This window comes from Epinephelus lanceolatus, chromosome 23, assembly GCF_041903045.1.
Source record: "Epinephelus lanceolatus isolate andai-2023 chromosome 23, ASM4190304v1, whole genome shotgun sequence".
Taxonomy (NCBI): domain Eukaryota; kingdom Metazoa; phylum Chordata; class Actinopteri; order Perciformes; family Serranidae; genus Epinephelus; species Epinephelus lanceolatus.
Genome location: NC_135756.1, coordinates 16,085,566 through 16,108,845, shown reverse-complemented (window position 1 = coordinate 16,108,845; position 23,280 = coordinate 16,085,566). Strand labels below are relative to the sequence as shown.

At 43.2% G+C, this 23,280-nt stretch overlaps 1 protein-coding gene across 1 annotated transcript in view; it reads right to left on the bottom strand.

The window, feature by feature from the left end:
- plxna4 (plexin A4) overlaps window positions 1-23,280 on the bottom strand; it is a 322,421-nt gene that overhangs the window by 248,883 nt on the left and 50,258 nt on the right. The window lies entirely within an intron of this gene.

Here is a 23,280-nt window from a genome sequence, read left to right as displayed (position 1 = left end):
GTGGCCAACAGGTGCTGCGGAACAAAATCCTATCTCAAATTGAGTGAGTTACAAAGTGGTTGGAGCCACTGGTTCTGTGAGTAATTTCCCCCACTGTGTATTTACATTTTCAAGTTTATTTTAAATGATATATAAACAATCAAGTGGCCTGGATAACTATTGAAGTTGAGCTGAATACTCAGAAGAAACCAGTATGCAGGACAGATAATATAGTTTTCATGTGTACAAGTGTCATCCGAGTACTATCTGTGTGATCAACCCATATCAATTAGAGGCTAAAACTACCAACTTCTGGTTAGGTCCCATCTACTTCCAGCTCAAGTCCCACCCTTGTCCAGTTTAAACACCACCCATGTTGAGTACAGATGAGGATACAGATAATTTAGTTGACTGAACAATACAGATAGATAATGGTTTTCAGGATTCCTATTTTTTCATTCGGTTTGGAGGGGGCCTTTGATTGCTGCGATACCCATCAGCCCCCATTGTTATGAGGACGAACCAAGTCAGAGCCACGAATCACATCTGCAGCAAATACAAAACACTCTGTTCTTCTAAACAGGAAGGAAATACTGCTCTATAGCTGCCAAATTCCTCGCAAAGCATTTCTTCTTCTGTTGTTGTGTACACGATACACAATTCATACAGCTGTTCCTCATCTTTCGTAATAAAGAGTCAAGTGCACTTACATTTCTATCTAAGCCTTTTAAGTCTAACGGCAAGCTACTTCACACCGTTTATTAAGGGTGTATAAAAAAAGAGTACAGCAGTGTTATGTTTTGTGATACTGTATCGACTCTCAAAAACAGTGTCCTGTAGTGTTATAATTTCAGCCAGTTGACTCTTCCACTCCAACGTCGCCACAGTGAACACAAAGAACACGGGCCTATAAAACAGGCAGACTAATAAGGGGTGCATCACTAGCTCCTAAAATTAAAATTGCAATATTTCACTTTGCTTACAGTATTGCAATTAACTCCTCCCACTTTCCAACTATATCAAAACCTGCCTTTCTCCCTACTAACTGTCCATTCCCTCTATCCATTCATTCGTTTATCCTTTCCATAGTGATCTCCTTACCATGTTCCTCTATCTTTCTCCCCTCTCTTCTTCACAAAGTATTACCAGCTCACACACTTGTCTGCCTTTTGCTGAATATGCTTCCCCTCCCCTATTTTTCTCTCCCAAACTCGTCTCTCCTTGCATTGTCCCCTCAGGTCTTTGCCTTGTTAATTGTTCCAAACAGAGGGAAACTTTGAAGTCGCTGTCCCGTAAAATAATATTGCACTCATTTGTTTGCCGCCAGAGCTTTGGCCCGGAGCGGCACAGACAAAGATGAGGTTTGCGAGGAAAGGAAGAGAGATAGATGACAAGAAGAAACACAAACAAAACAGAGACGGCAGGCGAAGACGAGAGAAAACAAAGGATATTTTAGCTAGAGGAGGAGAGTAAAGATGAAAGGATGAAGGATGGTAGAAGAGAGGGAAGGATGGCTGGGGTGTTTTATAGACATTCTCCTCCACTCAGCCCCCTAGATCATTCATCACCTGGACAATGGCCATAACAACATACACACTGATGCACATACACACATAATGCACTCACACAAAATCTCTTTCATTGTCTTTATGGGTGTTCATTTTCCGTAAAAGCACTTTCCTTACTGTGTTTGAAACACCACATCCATAAGCAAGCATAAGCTCGAGTAAACACACACACACATAAACATACACGTCATCTGCAGTAAGTCAGTTTCACAAGGCAAGCTAGGATTCAAGATTTACCACTTTCACAGCAAAAAGGTTTATCCCTGTGTCCTGAGGAAACACTCCTGAGGAGTGGATGTTCGCAGGTTTTTAATTTACCAAAATATAATTGATTAGTAAAAAGTTATATGGAGCAGAGTTCGAAAGAAAAGTTAAATTTTAAATGATCAATATTAGGAAATTTAACAGTGTAGAAAATGCTAATGTCATTGATTACTTTTATTAACACATTTGATAAAATTCCGACAGTATGACCTTAATCCCGTGGAAATCATCACAGCAGTTCTCCTCACCATCAACAGATGCCCATTAAATCCTCCAAGTCACGCAATTAATCTAATTCATTTTATGAAAATGCGAAAGCCATCAGGAGAATCAAAGTGTCTCTTGCCCCACAGGAGGAGGAGGAGGAGAGATTTTCTTAGGCCTGCGAGGAAATTAACTATTCACTCTGTCACTGCCTACTCACAGTCCTATTGGCATGCAAATTTGCCACTGATTGACATCAATCATCTTCTTTGCTGATCCATTTGTGAGCCCACACTGTTGGAGTTGACACTGAGTGTGACGACTTTGATGATATAATGGTGGCGTGCGTGTGTTTTTGTCATCTGGGCGCAGATAGTTTTGTAGAGTGTGTATGATTAGATTGAGCAGTAATACTATCAACGGATGGGCAGGGAAGGTCAGAGACTCACCTTTATGGGGACTGAGATTGAAGGAACAGGCAGACAAGTAAAGGGATAGAGAGGTTTGTTTATGTGCGTGGACAAGACAGATACAGTAGACGTCACTCTTGTATAAATAGCTGAGCTCTCAGTTAGCACCTGGCCTTCCCCTTGACCCTTACCAGCCTCCATATCTGCTCCCTGACAACAGCAAACAAAACGTCTATCACTGTTTCTGAGCGATGGAGGCAAAGACAGTATGCTGTGTGCGTCTTCCATGTCCACACACAAACTGCATCTTGTTCAGCCTGAGCTGGACGCATCTGAATGATTCATGTTATTGTTTTTGGTCTTGTACTGTATATTTATGCATGAATGTGTTGTAGGCTGCAGCCGACTTACAGCTGCTGTTTACCTCCACTGCAGCAGAATGCTCGCACTTGCAGCTTGAACATGCATAATACGACACCACATTGTGTACAAAACAGAAGGCCAAATTGTCCGTGCTGACTACCCCATTGAGCCCCACAGAATCCCATAATAGTAGATAAATAGTTGCCTGGCAACAGAGCCTAGCAACAGCAGCAGTCGAGATATGGTATCACTGTACAGGAAACTCGAGGGGAGAAATGCCTCCACTTTGAGCAAAGCAGGCATTTATTAACAGAGGGCCCAGGGAAAACATCAAACTCTACTGAAATGGATCGGTCGTATCAACTGTAATGTAGACACAGATCCTTTTCCCACTGTATGCTAACACAATGAATCGCCTTTGATGAGTTGGTGTTCAGTGCTGGCTCAGGTTTCTGTTGACACACACACACACTCTCACACAGCTACAAAGATATATATCCAAATGTGACGATAAAAAGGTGACTGTGGTCTGTGAGCGTGAGGCAAAGATAGGACAATTGCAAAGCTCGAGATCAATAGTATCCTAAACTACACTGAGTTGAGCTGCAAACACAGAGGAGAGTCAATGAAAAGAGTTTATAATGTGTGTATTATTTTTTTCTACATAGCCATGGGCCTGCTTGCCAACAACAAGAAAAAGACAAATGCTGTTTACAGTGAAACAGCTTCTTGTCCCTTTAAAACGCTGCACAATAACACAGACTTCTGTTAGTCGCAGTTAGTTGATTACACAGGCCTCAGGGTCCAATGTCTTGGATGATGACAATTTCTACGTAATGCAATTTGCTTAAGATTTAGCAATTGTTGCCATGTTATGTCAGTTTGGGATATGTAGTATCTACTGAACTGCATTAACACAGGCTGTATAGATGGCCTTAGGCACAAGCCCATCTCCTCTATTAACTCCAGAATACAGTTTGGCACGCTCTAGCCTGAAGACAAAATGCCTTTTTCTTTCAACTGATGAGTAATTTCACTCCTCATCCATAAATCAATTATGTATAATCCCCTGATACAGAGAATTAGTGGCCATTTAACATGAGGAAGCTAAGTGTGTTTGAGTGTGCCGAGTGTGTGCCCATGTGCACATCCACGTGTGTTTATGTGTGAACAGTGTGAGTGAGGACTTGTTTTAACAGAACTGGTGTAAACAGTATTATTATTTCGGACTAAAGACATAGTGATGCACTGGAGGACAAGAGGGCAGCACCGAGACCATGGTCATAACATACAGGGCTATATAACACTGAGCAGCTGTTCCTACAGTTCAGTTTGGACTGAGCCACATTTATCTCCAAGTGTTAAAATCTTCTCATGGCTTACAGCTTTTTGACTAAATCATCCTCAATGTCTATCTACTTAACAACTAATGTATTATTAGGAGCATTTAAATGTGTCGCTTCACACCTTAACTGTGAATTTTCATAAATTGCCCTTTCTCGTTGTAGACCTCGTGTTGTACAAAGTCCTTTTAGCATATTGAGAGAAGACTAAAAATATTATAGGTTGAACCTAGTGTGTGTTTATCTTGCTACTGAATGGGGAGGCATAAAAGGGAGCATCAGAGTCTACAATAAATGAAATGAAAGGAAAGGAATACAAGATAAGAGCAGAAAGGGTAAAGAATGTATCTTTGGTATCGTTTTACAAATTCACAAGCAAAAAGAAAAACTGACTTTTAATGAGTCAGAGCTCTGGAGGGCTGTAGCACTTTTGCTGGCATTCTACTGGGACAAATGAAGCCTAAATAACATTCTCCTAAGAGATGAGAATGCCCCCTCCAAACCTCCTCCTCATTTGCTCGGTTTTGCTCATTTTGCATATCATCCAACATGCACCACCCCCACCCGCCATAACTCCCCAAATTGGCACCACAAGCTCATTATTCAACTACTGGTAGACGTGTTGGCCTTATGTGCAAATCAGAAAGGGGTAGCTTATCCAGCAGCTGCTAGCTGGCCCAATGATCTTCAGTAAGATTGGAGTGCTGAATCAAAGACCTCCACTGAGTAGCGGTTTTAACACAGGGAGTGATGAAGGAGGCAAAGCGTGGTGCAATACCAGCCCACTAGGAGATTATTTGACTGACAAACAGATGAGCCAATCGTGTGAAGATAGCAGCAAGGGGTAGAACAAGGGGGCAACAGCTCCTTCTCCGTACTCTGGCATCCATCGCTACCTCCCCGCTTTCCTTGTTTCTTCATCCGTCTGGATAGAAGCGAGCGGGACTGATGTTTCTATTTCAGAACGTGTCTCCCTTGGCGTGTCTTCGTCGGCCAAGTCTGTAGCCCACGCTGTGTGAAACAGGGTGCCTGCCAACATGTTCTAACACACACAGTTACATCTGTAGTGTGCTAAGCCGCCAGGGAATCAGAGCCTAAACTGTAGGGCATTGTATCACAACACAAGGTAGTAGTGAGAATAAATAGAGCTAAACCAGCATCCACCTTTAAAATGTGCTGATGATGCAATGTGATGCAAGCATGATGCATGTTGTGTCTTGTATTTTTGTTATGTTTTAAATAACCTTTCAACTGTTGTGTTAATGGATTTCATTTAAATTGGAAAAATCTTGTGTAAAATGGGACTCCATTGTGTTCAGAGCAGGATTTGGTCACACATGAACTCAACTGGTGAAACAGTTCCTGCTGAGAATGCACACACTGTTTGGGCTTTTACTTTCCCCAGACTGACAGACAGCACTTTCTATGTGGCTGCAAAGCTTATTGGACAGGACATGGGAGCTGACAGTTAAGCTGCTACTGCGGACGAGGGCCAAGCAATGATGGTGGCGGCAGAAGGAGAGGAGGACAGTGGTTTGGTTGGTTTGCCAGTTGTAGGAGCGGGCAGCTGAGACTAAACGGCAGTAATGGCCTAACGAGGAGAGATCTGGAGAGCCAAACCAGATGGAATGGCCACAGCCACGTGCCTGCCTGGCAAAGCTCGTGGCTTGTTAGCCAAACACAGACACAGACAGAGATTTACTAAAAGATGAGGACAAAAAGATGGGAGGAATGTTGAAATGAGATGAAGGGATGTCTCTTCTGCATCTCAGTTTCCTCTTCCCTTCCATTTCTTTTTAATACTACATATTTAATGGACAGTTTCGCCAGTCCTCTCTATGTGCTCTTCACACCTCCTCTCTGCATCCTCTGTCTGTAACCAAAACCTTTTCTCTGATTGATATTCAGCACATTCAGTGACTAAGCTTTTTCCCCTTCCTCTATGTGCTAAGGGCTTAACTTTAATGAAAGGGGAGAAGTTGATTACATATGGGGAGCAAAAACTAGGCCTCCATCTCCAGGGAGGAGTGTAGTAGACGAGATGCCGCGCTGAGTTTTAGTCAACAATGAAAGCAGACAGAGAAAAAAAGGGGAATTGGGGTTGGGGGGGTGTGCACATCAGAGTATCCTTGGAAGCCAAATTTCCCAGGGTGCTTAAATGTCAGGAATCAAGGACGTGGAGAAAGGGATAAAAAATATCCATGGTGCTGGCTTTTTAGAGGATTCAGGCAGGTACTAGCAACACAAAAATACACTAAAACATGTAAACACACACACACTCATATGCTCACACCTCTGTCAGCATGCAGAGCTCCAGTTTGTGAAGCTGCAGTGCTACTGTGATGGGTAACCTAAATCCATCTTTGGCTATTACAGCAGTGAGCGGTGACTGGACTGAGGTTGTGCTGGCTGATGTCATGCCGGCAGACAATATTTCGACAGATAGAAGAGAAACACATGGTATATTCCCAGTGCTTATTACGCTCTTGCTCACAGAAAAGCATTGTACTGTACTGTGCTGCACAGAAAAGGATCGTCTTTCTCTTGCAACTTTTCCCACTGGATCGTTTCCGATTTGTTTCGAGCTACATTAGAGGGAGGAAATAGGAAGCCGACACTATTAGAATCCCTACCTTAAACTTTTCCGACAGCTTCTCTCACATCACGCTGGGTGCCTCTGCTTTTATTGTATTTTCTATTATAGTGATGAATGTTTAGAAGAGCTCCATACCTTCCAAATACTCACATATTAACACACTGTAGGTCTATTTTATTATCCCTATTAAACAAACCATGAGTCCAGTCCACAGCAGGGATGAATATCAAGCAGGAAAGAGCTGGCAGAGAGAGTGAAGGAGAGGGATGGAGGGTGTGCAGTGATCGAGTCTCACGTGTAGCTACTCAAAAGGTGTCACAAACAGTGTGTTTGTGCTCGTGATTCTGGACTCAGGGGGTATTGCTCTCCTAAAAAACAATTAATGAAGTGTTGCACTGGCTCCCTCCCTGGATTTTAGTTGGCAGGAGTTGATAGGGAGAGGGAGGGGAGGGCATGGATGTGGGATGAGAGTGTGGAGTGCACCACTACACAGCACCATACTGGTGGACACAATTGATAGTTTTGTAATACTTATCAGTAGGGATGGATACCAAACTTTGTACTTTGAAGGGTACAGACTGAATTGCATCAGTGCCAGATTTTGGTACCTGGAGTGCATCTGGGTGAGAATGCAGGGTTTGGACAAGATGCCCAGGTGCCACAAAGTGCCCATAAGCCTTGAAGCCAGCCATGGAGCTCTGCTGAGCCACCAGGTTTAACTTCGGACAGGACGCTGAAGCACCCATAAGACGGGAGGCGAGCCACAGAGGCTCCGTCAGCCTCCCAGCACACCAAAACTATCGCTGCAGTGCCAATCCACCCCAATAGTTCTGGTGTCTGGTCTATTGTCATTTCCATATCATTTTAGTAATAGCCTAGTATTGCAGATGAGCAGACACACTTACACACACAAGCAGACAGACAGGCGGAGGATTGGCGCTATGTGTGATTAGAAAAGAGCTTCTCTGCTTTTTAGTCTACTATGTCACCCCTACAGTTTGTACGAAGCTCCATTTTGGATATCAAGTTGAAGGTAAAGCACCAAAAAAAGGTACCTGTGGGTACTGGCAGTGAATTCCAGGTACAGGTTCATATGTGAACAGTACCCAACCCTACTCATCAGACAGAGGAGATACGCATCAAGTGTTTGCAAAAGAGTTAACTATATCCGCGCTAGACCTGGACGTGCTATGTCCTCAGACATGCTCACGTCTGCCTTAAATGTATATGTTAGCAAAGTAATAAAGACATATTTGTCAATCAGAAATATTGTCTCAAGTAACTTAGACACCACAAAGTAAGGAGACTAATGTGTAAAGCCATACACTTCACAAAAATTGTTCAAAACTCCTCCACTGACAGTAGCACACTGGGCATTTTAGCACTATAACATTTGACAACAATGGCCAGTAATTAAGACCTCCTTAGATTTCAGAACTGCATACCTGTACCAAGCCATTTTTAGCTGCATGTGTTTAAAGATTAAAGAGTCCTTGTTCCAATGCTTTTCTGCCTGTTAAGGATGTGTGGTGCACACACACCACATATGCAGCCCTAGGGCAGAAACTGCATCAGTTTGTGTGTGACTAAATGTGTTAGTTACAAATCAGTTTTTGTAAACAGCATGCACGGCTGAACTTGGCTGCCACACCTTTCATTCCAATCTATGTGAAGGTGAGATTTAGAGAGAAGAAGGGAGGAGGCCACACCTTCAGCCTACACAGGCCACTGATAATGTGTCGTAGTCTGGACAGAGATGAGAGCCAGTGTGAACTCCAAACTACACACAGATCACAGAGGTGTGATGGCAGCACAGCTGCTACAGTAATATAAAATATCACACCAACCCACTATCAACATTTTAAAAGTCTGAGTGGTTAAACCAATTTTGCCTTTTTCCTTTAAAACAAGGAGTGTCTCTAACTGCAGATTGGCAATTACCATTCTGTGTGTGCAGCAGGGGGGAAAAAAAATCCCATAATCCTTTGGGAGCGCTGGTGTAGCTGAGATAAAAATCCACTTATTAAGGTCTGTGTAGAGGATGGAAAAAGAAAGGGTGGGGAGAGGAGGTGCGAGGAAAAGAGAAGACTGCAAGGATAGGTGTCCGAGATTACAGATGTTAATTTCTCTTCCTCCTTTTACTTGCCTCTGCTGTCTTTTTCATATCTCTCCCAGTATCCCTCTCTCAGTCTCTCTCCCTACGTCCTTCTCATTTATTTACTCTCTCCATCTATCTCTCTTTCCCTCTCTGCTGTCATTGTGTCTATGAAGCAGCTTCAGTACCTGAGGCACACTTCAAAGTCATGATGTCAGACAGAGAGACCCAGGGACCCTTTTAAAGATGTTTACGCTGGCATCTGCTTAATGGGCGAGTCAGAGTAATCTAAATCGCAACTCACTGACACCACTGCAGCTACATTAGAGGGTGTGTGTGAGCATGTGTGTCTTGTATGTGTCTGCGAGATGAGTGGGAGGATAAGCTGAGCAATATAAGAATGTGCAAATAAAGCAAAACAAACAAACAGGTGCTGGGAGTTGCAGCTGATGTTTGCAAGAGACTTAATACATGTGGAGGCTAATGGAAGCTTCCAAACACAGACTATACCAACGTGCGCACGCAAACACATGGAGAGGAAATGTCTCATTCACCTCCCATTCACACGTCCCATTTTCCATTTACCTGCAATCTCAACAGGTTTGCATACTCCCACGTGCATGCAAACAAACACAACCCCCCTCGACAGCGCACGCTTCCATCTGCAGTCTCGGAAGTCTCCCTTGCAGTTGAGCCTCGCTACAGAGTGCAGCCTAGCCTAGCCTTGCCGTCCTGTCTGGCTGCTAGCATTTACTGCAGGGAGGAGAGAGACTGACCCAGTTGTGAGGTAAACTGTTCTCTGCAGAGAGAGAGAGAAAGGGAGAGAGACAGAGAAGGGAGAGGTGGAGGAGAGGAAAAGGTGTGTGGGGGCACTAGTCGCCCCAAGAGACCTACGGTGTGCAATGATTGGCTACAGGCGTGCAGGGAAGGGGGGTAGTGAGAGAAGGAGGGGTGGCAGAGGGCTCACCTGCAGTGGTGTGTCCTCTATAGCGGCACACACTCAGCCATAAATCACAGAGACTTGGAGAGAGGAAAGGATATGGAGATATAGAGGAGAGAAAGAGGTAAAGAATAAGAGAAAGAGGGATGAGTTGCTCCTATGAATCCAAAGATGGAGAGTTATTGTAGGAGTATGGGTGCTACATGCGCTAGCACTGAGACAAAATGGGGAGAAAATGGATCTGCTTCAACCAGTCATCCATCAATGATCTTGAGAAAATCCATTACACACAAAGTGATGAAAGTTTGTGTGGAGCGGAATGAAGAAGAAAGAGAGACATACTCGACAATGAGCTTCTGACAAACCAGCCCTGGAGTGAAAAGAACATGAATCTTCACTTATCCTTGATCATCATGAACCTTAAGTTATGACTGGTTATGACTGCCATACCATAATAATGGTATGGGAGGCACTGATGGGAAATTACGCTCCGGCCCTGGCAGGGTTACTGCTCACCATCCATCCACTGAGCTACACGGAAACACACTGTGTGATTAGTTGCTAGACATTGTATTGATTTTCTACTGCTGGAGCACAAATTAACAATCGCCAAGCAATGATTTGGTCCTCGCACACAGGCAAATGCCAACGCATGAAACTAAATTGAAATGATAATTAATGCACTGTAATTTTGTTGGGGTGCAGCTACTATAAACTTTTTCTATACCATTTAATTAACTATAAATTACCTTTAGGAATTGTTAATTAAGTGTTGGAGAGCCCATGCCTTCACAGTCTGCTACACAACAGTAATTAATGCCAATTCAAGCGCTTCTTCCAATGCATAGGGAAAAAAAAGCGGCGGCGGCGGCGGCGTCTTCCTTCAGTGACAGCCACAGAGGGTGATTCAGCCACCTTTGACATGAGTCGAACTCTGTGTAAATGTGTAAGTGTGTGTGTACGTGTGCGGGAGACAGCTATGTTTGGAGTGTTTCTCTGTGGTTACCTACTCAATGATCCATCAGTAGAAGAGAGAGAAAGAGAGAGAAACCTTGGACATAATTACATTCCCATTTGCTGGCTTGACACAGACTTGATATGGCTGAAGAATGTTAATAGCGATGCTAATTAACTGGCTGAGCAGATCTAGGCTTTAGGAGTGAGCCTGACAGGCGAGGTAGAGGAAAAAATCTCAGATGTGTTGTATGAGTATGAACAGTTGAGAGATTTAACTAAGCAATTATCTTTTGTCATCTGAAGCATGGCTGTGCTGTCAAATGCTTGTCAACCCAAAACTATGTAAGTGTACATTTGTTGCAGGAATTATATAAGTGATGAAAATGCTAATATTTGATGGCTTGCTCTTTAAATACTCTACTCTTGATGTGTTAATGCTTAAAGTGATTGTCTCATTATTACACATCTGAATGTGCTGTAGGTAGAGGTGGGTTGATTTCCGGTTTTGCTCGTCCCATATATGAGCTTAAACTGGTTTGATTTTATGCAACATGTACTGACGGCGTCACAGCGCTAAATCCAACTTGTACTGATTAGTAATCGGCCATATGATAATGTGATTAACATAACATTATGTTTGTTAACGGACTAATGGAGCCACGAGTGTCTGACAGGCCGTGAGCCGAGAACGGCAACATGAAGAAGATCAAATTTCTGTAGGGGTGAAAGAAGGGAAGAGTTGCGCGTGTTGTGCTTGTTTACTAGAAAGTTCATGTGTTTTTTGAGGTGGACAAGACGATACAGAGCAGAGTTAGTCTCTCAAAAAAACTAAAACTGCACCACTATGGCAACAATTTGGATTTGAAGTCAACAAAAAAGTGTCTTAACTTTTGTCCAACACCTTGTTTCTTTTATTTATTCCTGTAGCTTGCCTTGAAAGCAAAACAATGGATAAGGAAAAGCAAAATCATGAAGCTAAAGTTAGGATTTATCTACATGAAACCTCCTGATTTCACTACAAAAACCAAAATAAGGTGACAGCTAACTGGAGTGAAATCGCTGGGGTGTCACGTTACTTCAGCCACCTTTTAAGCACAGCCGATAGGTAGCCTATGCTGCTTAAATTACATAACAGAAGTGATTCCTCAAGGGATTCAGTGTGGACAGAAAGCTCAGATGTTACACGATCCATCACGATAGTCGTACGCTTGTTGCTGGTGGGACACGGTGTCATTATGGTCCAACTCAGGAGTGGCTGCTGAGTCAAGTGCGACACCCTGTAGTATAATTCAGTTTGCCAGTCCAGTCTGGCTCCTATCAAGCTGGTGTGAAACTCCTTTCACTGGCCCAACCCTCACTGTAGGTACATTGGTTAATCCAGGTTTAACAGCATCAGTTATAAGCTAAGTTTGTGATACTTGTTATCCACAGTCATCAGTGTCAGTGAAGACAGGTAACCCAAAAAGAGCTTAATTAAGTCAAACTTGCTTCGTGATATAGGCCCCCATGCCCGCCTGGCAAAGCCACCCTCGCTGAGCAGCTTGTAAACACACACAGGCTGCCAGCTTTTCTCACTGGACAGCAATACAACATGTTAATTAGAATAGAAAAAAAGGGAATGGAAGGAGGGAAGGACAGACTGACAGACAAGGAAAGCAGAGGGGAGAGGGAGAGAGAGAGTAGGATGTGAAGAAGCTAAGAGGCAGAGGAGGACATGGAGTAATGAGTAGAAGCAAATGAAATGGTAGAAAATAAAAAGAGAGGAAAGAAGGGAGGAAAGAAGAGAGTATTTAATGTGCGTTTGCTGTTGCGGCTTGTAATTCACCTGACACTAGAATTTACTAAAAACACCATCACTGTATTTGATGTTTCTTAACAGTTTATATCCTAAAAGTGCAGTCAGTGATTCTAACCCAATACAAATTTTGTCTAATTCAGCCAATGTCTCCTCGCAGTGCACAATCTGTCCTTTCTGTGTGCATGCTGCAAAAGAATTACTGTGTTCCAACACAGCCCTGATAGCCTGACATCGCCAGACCAAATTGCAAATACGAGCAAGTCTGAAACCTCTCAGTTCAATTTCAATTTCTAAGGAGCGTTACCAACAGCCATGGCATTTTGGCCGTCACCATCTTTGATTTTTTTGGACTCAGAAGTGACCAGAGAGGGTGGAGCTGTGGAGAAATGAGGGGTGGATCTAACTCATAGACTGCGGTCACACTTTGCAGATGGCTTGTCACTTAAAGCGGCCCGACTTTAATTATGTGTAACTTTGTCCCTAATAAAATCTATATTTGTTTGCGGATATTTGTTTGGGTGTTGAGTTCAAACATCAGCAACTTTTTCCATAAATGCTGACTCCACTTTTAACAAAGCTGAGACTGCATTCCCCACTATGTGAGACACTGGTGAACAAGCTGCATGGATATTTAATTGATGCACAAATTAAGCATTTCCCAGCTTCACAAAGCCAAACCACAATTTCTGCTTTGCTCGCTGTGGTCTGGCATTTCTCAGTAGGTATTTACTCAGATTGCAGGCATTGTCACTGTGTATAGACCAAAATTACTTTGTAAGCGACTGGATCAGAGGCATCAAAAATTCAAAATTATGAGCTTCACGAAAAGTAGCAGGACAACTTCACTGGACTACATAAGAGTATTGTCAAAAAATGGCAAGATTTCTGCAGTCTCTTAGTCCAAACAGGGGGAAATGGATTTAAATAACCACAAATACAAATACAGAAAAATTATTTAATCTGACAAAATACACTCCTTCCCCAACATCTAAGAATTCCGAGATTTCCTGCTGAAGTACTCAACAAAACATCCACTGAGAAGAGATAAAAAACGACAGGCGCAAATTATACTTTCGATCAAAGCACAGCAGCCAACCTTGTCTTAACCCTGAGCCAGCAACACATCAGAGTCAACTACAGTTCAAACTGCCAGGAAACGGAAAGATCAGACTGAAGTTAGTCATTTTCTCTCTCCAACTTCTCTGCTGGCTCAAGCCTTTCAACTCCATGTACACACTGCGGAGAATAGCCACTCAAATCACTCACAGCTCAATAGGCTGCCACATACTGGTACTCTTCTCAATAGGTGCAGACTCACGAGAGTGAAATGAACATCAAACTCTATTTCACCACTCTCACCCTCTCCTCCCATCAGAGCGTCTCCCTTTACCCTTTCTCGACATTCTCTCCATCTCTGTGGCATTCACCCATCAGTCTTGCTCGCCAATTCTGCCCTCTACACTCTTTCATTTCCTCTCTGCCTCCTTTCTGTAGCTGTTCACCCACTCTCTTCCTGCTTCCCATGTCAAAAAAGATCTGTGTAAATAAATAAAAAAACACATTTCTCCAAGCCTTGTGTGTGAATACTAATTCAATTTCAGAGGAAGGTTGGAAAATGTTAAAAATATCCAGCAGCGTAACATCGAGTTGACATTCCAAGGTAGTTTAATTTCAGTCTGACTAAGAGCTGTTGCAGCTAATCAGCAAGTCAGAACAACATAAAGAGCATCTAGGCTGTAACACTACATGGACCATGATGCATAGCTGGAGGCTCACCTTTGCGACAAGCTGCAGCAATACAGGAGTTTAAAGCAATCGAGTGGTTTGTGTGTTTGCGAACGTGTGTGCAAACATGGTGTCAACCTGCAGTGAAGCAGGTGGTCACCGAGGTTGGTTGTGTGTATGTGTGTGTGCACTCATTGCTCTGCTCAGCCCCTGGCAGCTCATCAATTATAAAGGAGCCCTGGAAAGGAGGGATAAGGCCAAGCTACAGCAATGGCATCTATAAATACACACCTGAATGACACGCGTGAGGTGAACAGCTATTTTTTGCATACGACCACGTACGCACACACATGAAGGTTGACAGCGAAACACGCCGAACGCACAAGCAATGTCATCCACCATATCAGGGCACTTTCTGTATCTGTTGAGTCAGGACGGCAGAGTGCACAGCGGCTGCTCTTCGCTAACCCGAGCACCATGTGATACTCCATCTAAATCAGAGAAGAGATTGCTTTGCCCCTCTTCCCTCATGTCTTTCATCAACTAAAGACTGTGTCTCGCTGAATGGCCAAATGGAAAAGTTGAGGTGTGTGTGCGCGTGCAGGAGTGCGGGTAAATTCCATAATGGTCTAGAAGACATGCTCTATCACTCCCTGGTGGCTTGCTCCCTTGCTTTCTGCTTCCACCTCACTCTCTGTTTCCATGTCCCTCCACCTTTTTTTTTATTTTCCTTTGGATTATTTAGCCCCTAGTTTATCTCTGCATCCATCCGTCTCTGCTTTCTCTCTCATATGCGCCATGTGTTGCACTTCAGTCTCCCAGCAATATATCCCGCTCTGCATCTCTCCATCTGTCTTTTCGGTTTCTCTATAATGCATCCATCTCTCTTCATCTCCTGCTTGTCTCTTTTCAACTCTATATCAGTTTCATCCCCCAACCTCCAAACCATGCCCAGTTTCCTTGCATTTTTCTGTCTCTCCGCCCCATCGTCCATTCCCCATCTCCCCTATCCTTCCCTTCCTCCCTCCGACTCTTCCCCATATCTATCTACAAGCGAACACTAAGGCTTCCTGACTCAATTCAACATGGACTCTGCCTGCTGCCCAGTCAGACCGCCTGGCTACTGGACGGCGTGTTTTGTGTTGGCAGCTGGCACGGCAAGTATTGTGGGGACTGTGAGCACACGAGGCAACCACTACCTTCTGATCCTCTTCCCAGGCCATTACTGGACTTCGCTTCTCATTAGCTGCTGTGATTTTCTGCACAGAATTTACTAATATATACACAGAGACTCGTATACAAGTATGACACACACATACACACACACAGACTGTTTACCAACTCCCTAAATCTAGAGGAGAAATTGGACCTTGGAAGGGGGCCTAAGCAAACATTGTGCACCAAGCAATTACCAGACGAAGATGTATGTGGAAACAATTGGCCAGGAACAATGGTGCAAAAAAAAAAGCGCTAAGAAAAGAAGCGTAAGGTGAAGGGGGGCTGGCAGGGACTGCCGAGGGGTTCCCATTGACTGATTCCCCTTGACATGCCCCTCTACCTCTACAACAAATAGCAGAGCAAAGCTGGGTAACAGACAGCAGTTAACACAGCGAGACGAAAACACCAACACATTAATATTGTGCATTCAATCAGCCTTATGAGGTGGACAGCACCTGTCATCGAACACCAGCCCACTATCATCAGCACAGATCATCCTAATGTGCACTCAGTCCATTGTATCCACATAGCACTGTGTGTGCAGTGCTGCAAGCCTCCCTGGGAATTAAATACATGTGTATCCCAATACACTCTTAGATATGCGTGTGTGTTTGTCTCCCCAGCGTTGATGCCTTCTATACATTCTATACGTGTGTGTGGAACAGCCTGTGCTACCATGGCAACTTACGACTGAGCATGCTTTAGTGTGTGCTGCTGTGCTAGCTGGTGTGGGAGCAGCAACACACACATACACAGTGCCAAGGCAACTGGGAAGACTGCTGAGGAATACTTAACAGTATGGGAACATTGACATTCTGGGAATACTGGCTCGATGCAGCAGCGGTTTAGACCACTGGCCAGAATGAATGGACTACTGGGTGGGGTTGTAATGGCTGCTGGCCAGGGTGATAGTAGCAGTGTGTGCACCTGTGTTGAAGAGCATTGTGTTTATAGCATAACAAGGGTGGGGAGGGGGTTTAAATCATAAACCAGTGTCCCCCCACACACGCGATGCCTGCCCGTCCTAAAGCATATTTCATCATTAGCTCTAAGCAGTTAATCCTCTGCTCCACTGACCATGGCTCAGCTCAGCCCATTTCAATAATCTGCATCTGGGGCTAAGCAACCCATCATACACACATGCAGAGACAAGCACACACACACACATGCAAAACAAGGACACAATCAACCCACAAAACATATGGGACTGGTCCAGAGCAATAAATATCTCACGTAAAAGCTCTCACACCCACACACGCGTACATCTATCCATCCGTCCATAATCTATTGTGCCAACAGCAGAGCCAGTTAGCAGAGCAGCCCCTGTTCATTTATTAGACAGGGAATGTCACAGAAATGCAATGCTAACTGTGATTGTAATACATTTAAAAGAAAATAATTGGATATATATTTCAATCAATCGACGTGGCTCTGCCATTTAAACTATTCTCACTTGATTAAACTAGAAGCTTTTCTTTGTCTTTATTTGAACCGAAGAGATGTCGACATACACTCAGCAATACAGCAGTAAATATGTATAAGGACTTTTCAGTGAGGTGTAACAATAACATGACCGATCCACAAAAAGCGCACATGTAAAGTCACCTGAAGTCCATATAATGAATGTAAATCAATTAACATGCCATATATATAACACACATCTACACACAACTAATCCACAACCTGTGCTTAAAAAAAACAGCTTACATCCATGTCTGTGCAGACTCATATGTAGCTGTGACAGTGCTTCGGATATGAATGATGCTACAAAGAAGCCACGAATTCTAAACGTGGATGCTTTAAACACATCTCCAACCCAGCAGTGCAAGATCTATACAGCACCATTTCAAAGTGGACACCCAAGATAAGTGTAACCTATTAACTATCTGCACAAATGTCTACCCTTGAGATATGACGCTGAATAATGGCCAGAAAAGTGTTTTTGCAGAACATTACAATGTCACAGTGAAGATGACCTTTGCCCTTTTGGATATAAAGTGCCCTCATTTCATCATGTTATCCTATTAGACCTTTGTGTGAAATTGTGTCAAAATTAACATATGAATTCTTGAGTTATGTCCAAATACGTTTAGTGAGGTCACAGTGACCTTGACCCATGACCACCGAATTCTAATCAGTTCATTGTTGAGTCCAAGCAGACGTTTGTGCCAAAGTTAAAGAAATTCCTTCAAGGTGTTCCTGAGAATTGCGATCATGAGAATAAAACAGACAAAGTCACAGTCACAGTGACACTGACCGCCATAATCAAAGCAGTTCATCCTAGAGTCTAATGGACGTTTGTGCCAAAGTGGAAGGAATATCCTTGAGGCCTTCTTGACATATTACTTTCACAACAACTGGACAGACAGATGGACAACCCAGAAACATAATGGAGGGGCGTAGGCATAAGGAATCTAACACGTACTCATAAAATACTTATATATTGCATATCTGCAGTAAGGAATTTAAAATGATATCCGATAATTTAAATGGCACTGACATAAGCAGCACTGCCTCAACCCTTATGTATTGAGCCGTATTGTAACACTGACAGATGTCTACATTAAACTACAGAGTATAAATTGCTGCTTAGCAAACACATACAAGATTTCTTGACACTAAAAGCCTCTGAGTAGCTATTAGGAATGAGTATCTTTAGACATCCTCAAAGAAGTTGATACAGAGGACATTTTTACTGATACAGCTGGTCAAATACTAGATATATTTAGTAACAAAAAAGAATTATATAAAAATACATTTCAGTGATGCAATGGTGTGAAATGCTTTTCTCTGATCTGTATCTGATTTTTAAAATACTTCTACAGTCAATCTCAACAAATTGATATATTCAGAGGAAATCTTACTAAACAGAATGAAGGACTTGAAGATTTCTGTTGAGGCATGCATAGAGAAGGAGAAAAATTAAATTAAAGATAAATAGCATGTATGTGTTGACGAGGGCAGTGGGCAGGTTGTAAAAGGATAAAAGATTACATTGACTGGAAAAAGCTGTACAGAGTATGAAACAAAGAAATTGGCGAAGGCTGAGTCAAAAGTGAGAGGCTGACCTCTCCCTTCCCAACAACAAACATTAACCATTCAGCGTCTGAACTGACCTGTTTCTAGCTCATGCCATCTCCCCTGACAACCTTAAATGACAGATCTCTCTGTCTCCACACTACTCCTGCAAGCTTTTCTCCTCTCCCTCAAGAAGCTACAGCAAAGTGTCACTGATTCACCTCTCTGTGAGTCTTTCTACCCTCCTTCCTTGTTTCCGTGTCACCACGATTCTTCCTCCATTTTTCCCCTCTTTCTTTTCGTGTGTTTGCTGCTTCCTCCTCTTCTTCTTCCCTCTTCTCTGTCTGACTGGAACAGATTGAAAAGTAGTGGCTGTGGTTGAGAGGTGAACGAATTGTCACAACCCAACACCCTGCTCTTTGCCTTTGGCCAAATACTGACAAATGCTCTGTGGAGAAGATGTTTTCCTTTCTTTTTTGTCTCCCTGTACCATTACTCCATGTATGAGTCTGCTTTTACAGACGCTACCTTTGGCGGTGCCTTGCATAAACTGGTGATATCTAGGGCACAAAAACACTCACTACCTTTGCATGCCATGTCTTGCCTTGCTCATTTTTGTGCCTTTGTCTATGTCAAGTTCAAGGTTAGCTGCTCATTGTATTGAGCGCCAATGCTCCCCCATTGGGACGGACAGAGCGGAGATGCATTAGCACCTCGGCAGGTGGGCCTCAATCTCGTCTCTTCGCTCCCTTTTCTCTCCACTTCTTCCCTGCACACCTCCCTCTCGCCCATCGTCCACCTCTCCATCCAAGGCCCCATGGAGATACCTGGCCAGCCTTTGTCCAACAGTGTGTATGTGGCCTGCTGTGTGGGTGTAAGTGCTCACTGATGCATGCATGTGTGCTTATCTCAATACATGCAATCGTGTGCAGTGTGTGAGTATCATGCATATGTGTTCGTACAGTTGTGTACCTCTCATGCTAATGTGCAGCCTGACCAGATGACCATAAACTAAACCCAAGCCCGCAGGGGGTTAAGGCTTTCCCCTTGACCTGCTGCTGCGCACTGACCTGCAGTAAATGGGTTTAAACCTTACCGAGCCTCAGCCTTTTATCTCCATCACATCTCCATCTCCTCCTTAAGCCATAGACCAACGCACACACAAACTGACCGACAGACAGGCTGACAGAAGCCATATGGTCCATTCACTTCCAATGGCAGGAGGTAGCCATCAAAGAGCTCTCACTGCAACTCCACTTAGCCATGGACAGATAGACGCAGGGAGGGAGGGAGATGAAGGGAAAAGGACGAGGGAAATTATAAGGAGAGGGCAAACAGAGGTGGAGAAAGGGAGGGGAGACTTCAGAATACGAGGAGAAAGAGGCAAGAAGTGTGGCGAAGAGTGAAGAGGAGACATCCTATCAATTCAAAGGAGCTAGGAGTGAGGTGGAAACAAAAAGAGTGAGGAGAAGGCATGCAGGTGTACAGATCGTTTAAGCCCTGTGTGATGTGAGGGTTTTAAGCCTTGTGTGAGACAGTAAAGGCCAAGCATGGCTGTATCTGTGGGCATGTACAGAATTCTACTGATTCGACAGCACTGCCTGTTTTATGCTGACAGAAGGGTGTTATGAAATTCAGCTTAGACTGTGTCAATACGGACTTTACACAACATAGCCACTCAGCATCAGAAACATCTAAGGCAAGGGCAGTGTATGTGTGTGTGTGGTCTTGTACAATGTGGACGAATTTAAAAATGGAAGACCATGAGAACAAAGTCAGGAACTTTGGCTGGTCCCAACTTCTTCAAAGGACTGTTTGAGAGTAAAGACTTGATTTTGGAGTTAAGATTAAAAAAAGCCTTGGTGAAAGTTTAGTTTAAAAAGATCTTTTTCTCATGTTTTTTTTTTTTTTAAGGATGTAGTGATTTATCGGCAGAATGTCAGTATCGGCAGATATTCACTATGCTGAATGTCACTTGCCTACCAGCAAATAAGCTGACATTCACCGATGGCCAATATTGCGTGACATCAGTTTTGCTCTGGCTAAAAAGCGGAGTATCAGACAAGTGTCTTCCGGTCGTCCCAGGGACAATAAAGAGCATGTTTTGGTGAACAGAGATCTCGCCCCAGGATGCCTTCAGGACAAAAGGACACAGTCACTGTCATCATGTAAGGACACACACCTTATTTTCTCCCTGATAATGCAACATTGTGAACTACAAATCTGTGCTGAATCGTCAGCAGGAGAGCTAGGTAACGTTAGCTGCTAGCAGCTGGTGGCTGGACTAAAGGTGATGAAGGTTGCATTAAGTTACTTAATAATGCATTCAAGCTCTGAATCGAATAAAAATTAGTAATGGGCAGAGGTAATGTGTTCAAATGGTCTCTTGTAAAATTTAGCTTTTGGTGAGAAACTTGAATAAATACAGGAGAGATTTATAATAAATAAAACACAGGGAATTAATATAAATGGTAAAAAGGCTTTTGAAATTTATTTAAAAAATGTTTTATGTTAAAGAAATTTATTTTAAAAGTTGTTTCATAAATTTGTATGATTTCATTTGTGCTCATTCAAAGATAGTGTCACAAAGAGCTAAATGGCTTTTAAATAGTTTCATTATTTTCTGATAATGAAGATTTCTTTGTTTCCCTGGCACAAAAATAGGAATCAGTAACAACAAAAACATAATAAATAACTACAACAAATAAACACTGGCATTGGTATCGACCCAGAATTTCACAGTTGGTGCATCCCTGTGTTTTGTATTGGTGAATTTCTGTTGTTTCTTCCAGGGCCAACTTTACTTTCCAGATTTTCTGTCACCTATGCTTTCCCACATCCACAAAATCATCATTATGTTCATCTTTCAGAACAACTACACAATTAACTCCAACATCACCACTTGCATCTAGCCTCCAGGGGAACCCACATAACATGAAGTCTCATCGCCCACGTCTGTCTCTGTTGCCATCTCAAATATTGTCTTGTCTCCTATTGATCACTAGTTTAGGTTGAAGATGAGGTAAAGGTTGGGGTTAAGTATGTAGCTCTGATAGTTAAGGCTTGGTTTACGGTCTAGGGAATGCATTATGCAAATATGTAATATGTTAATCATCAGTATAGAAGTACATCCGTGTCTGTAGCTTGGTCCACAGGTCTCACATTATACTAGCGAAATTTTACTCTCACCCCCATTCCATAAAACAATTTCACAAGCAAATTGAATTTAATTCACTCAGCTTCCTGCCCAGCTCAGCTTCATGATGTCATAAACCTGAGCCTGTAAACACTAACATTTAGCTCGCCCAAACACCGTTGCATTAAAGTCAATCCACTCTCTTTTACCGTAATGCTTATACTTATTCAGGGTGACGTGTTAGTCACAGGAACATAAATAACGCTGGGAAAAAAAACAGAGAGACTCAAAGATAGTGTGTGAGAGAACAAGTGAGAGAGAGGAGGAGGAGGAGGGGGTTGAGGGATGGAACAAGTAAGGTGGAGGAGTGTATATAAATCAACATCCATTAGCAGAGGGGTTATAAAGTCACTGATGAAGGAGGTGGACTGAGGCTCAGACCTTTTATTGTCTTGTTGTTGTCTTTTATTGCCTGTGATGTCATCTAATGGTATACAGTTAACGACAGGGGAGGGGAAGTATGTACATGGGAGGGGAGGATGGGGTTGTAATGGGGCTGTGTGTACGTCTGTGTTGACACAGGATATTGATCACCTTTTGTCAAAGCTGGTGTGTCTCTGTGGAGCTTCCTTTGCCTGAATATACCATATGTGCACAATCTGATCTTCATTCATGTCGAGTTTGAATGAGAACAATGCCAAAATCCTGCAGACACGATTCTCTCAAGTGCCAATATGTGGCTTTGAGAGGGATGTCTGGAGAGAGGCCAACGGAAAGACGTAGAAAAACACCAAGATAACCAGGAAAAAAAATGTTTCTAACATCCTGAAGCAAAAACAATATTCATAAAACCTTGTAAACAACTTGTAATGCTTTTAAAACTCAGAGCCACTAAATCTCTCCCTCCTAACTCACACTCATCATCACAGATGAGCAGTAGGTATTAAATATGATTACACATTTCTCCCTGTTTGAAACATCTGCCAACGTATTGGTTATTGTTTTACAACATGGAAAACCGCTGCCTCAACCACTCTGCTCCTGTGTGGAACAAAAACAACAAGCACAGACAGGGGGCCGCAATCAACAAAAACAAACAATGTAAAAACCAGCACTCCTGTCTGCCTGTGTATCAGCAGAAAAACACCTCTCCACATTGGCCTCAATCACATCTTTGTTTGACTTTCTCCACTCTGTCTTTCATCTCTCTCCTTCAACCATACACATACAAACTTTCTCTGTCCCTTTAAGGCATGCATCATTTCGGAATATAGTCCATCTGTCCAAACTCTCCCTCCAGCTCAGCCTTCCTCTGCCTCCCTCAGTCACTCCATCCTTCTCTTTCCTCCTCTCTGTGTAATGCTGTTTTCCCCAGGCCTGTGAGGCTCACTGCCCCAGAATTAGTCTCAGTCATGGCCCTATGATATATGTGTGCGCCAGTGCGAGAGAGTGGGAGTAAAAGCACAGGAGCTGCCACCCTTCTATCACACCTAGCAGCAGTGCATCATCCCATTAGCCCAGAAAAGGGGCTGCCACACGGGGGAGGGCACAGGGGCATGAGGGGAGTCTAGGGTGGAAGCAACAAACATGCCAAAACCCAGCTTATCCAGTGCTGTTTAACTCTGAGGAGACAAATCTTGTTTAGCCAAGGGCTTTGCTGTCACAC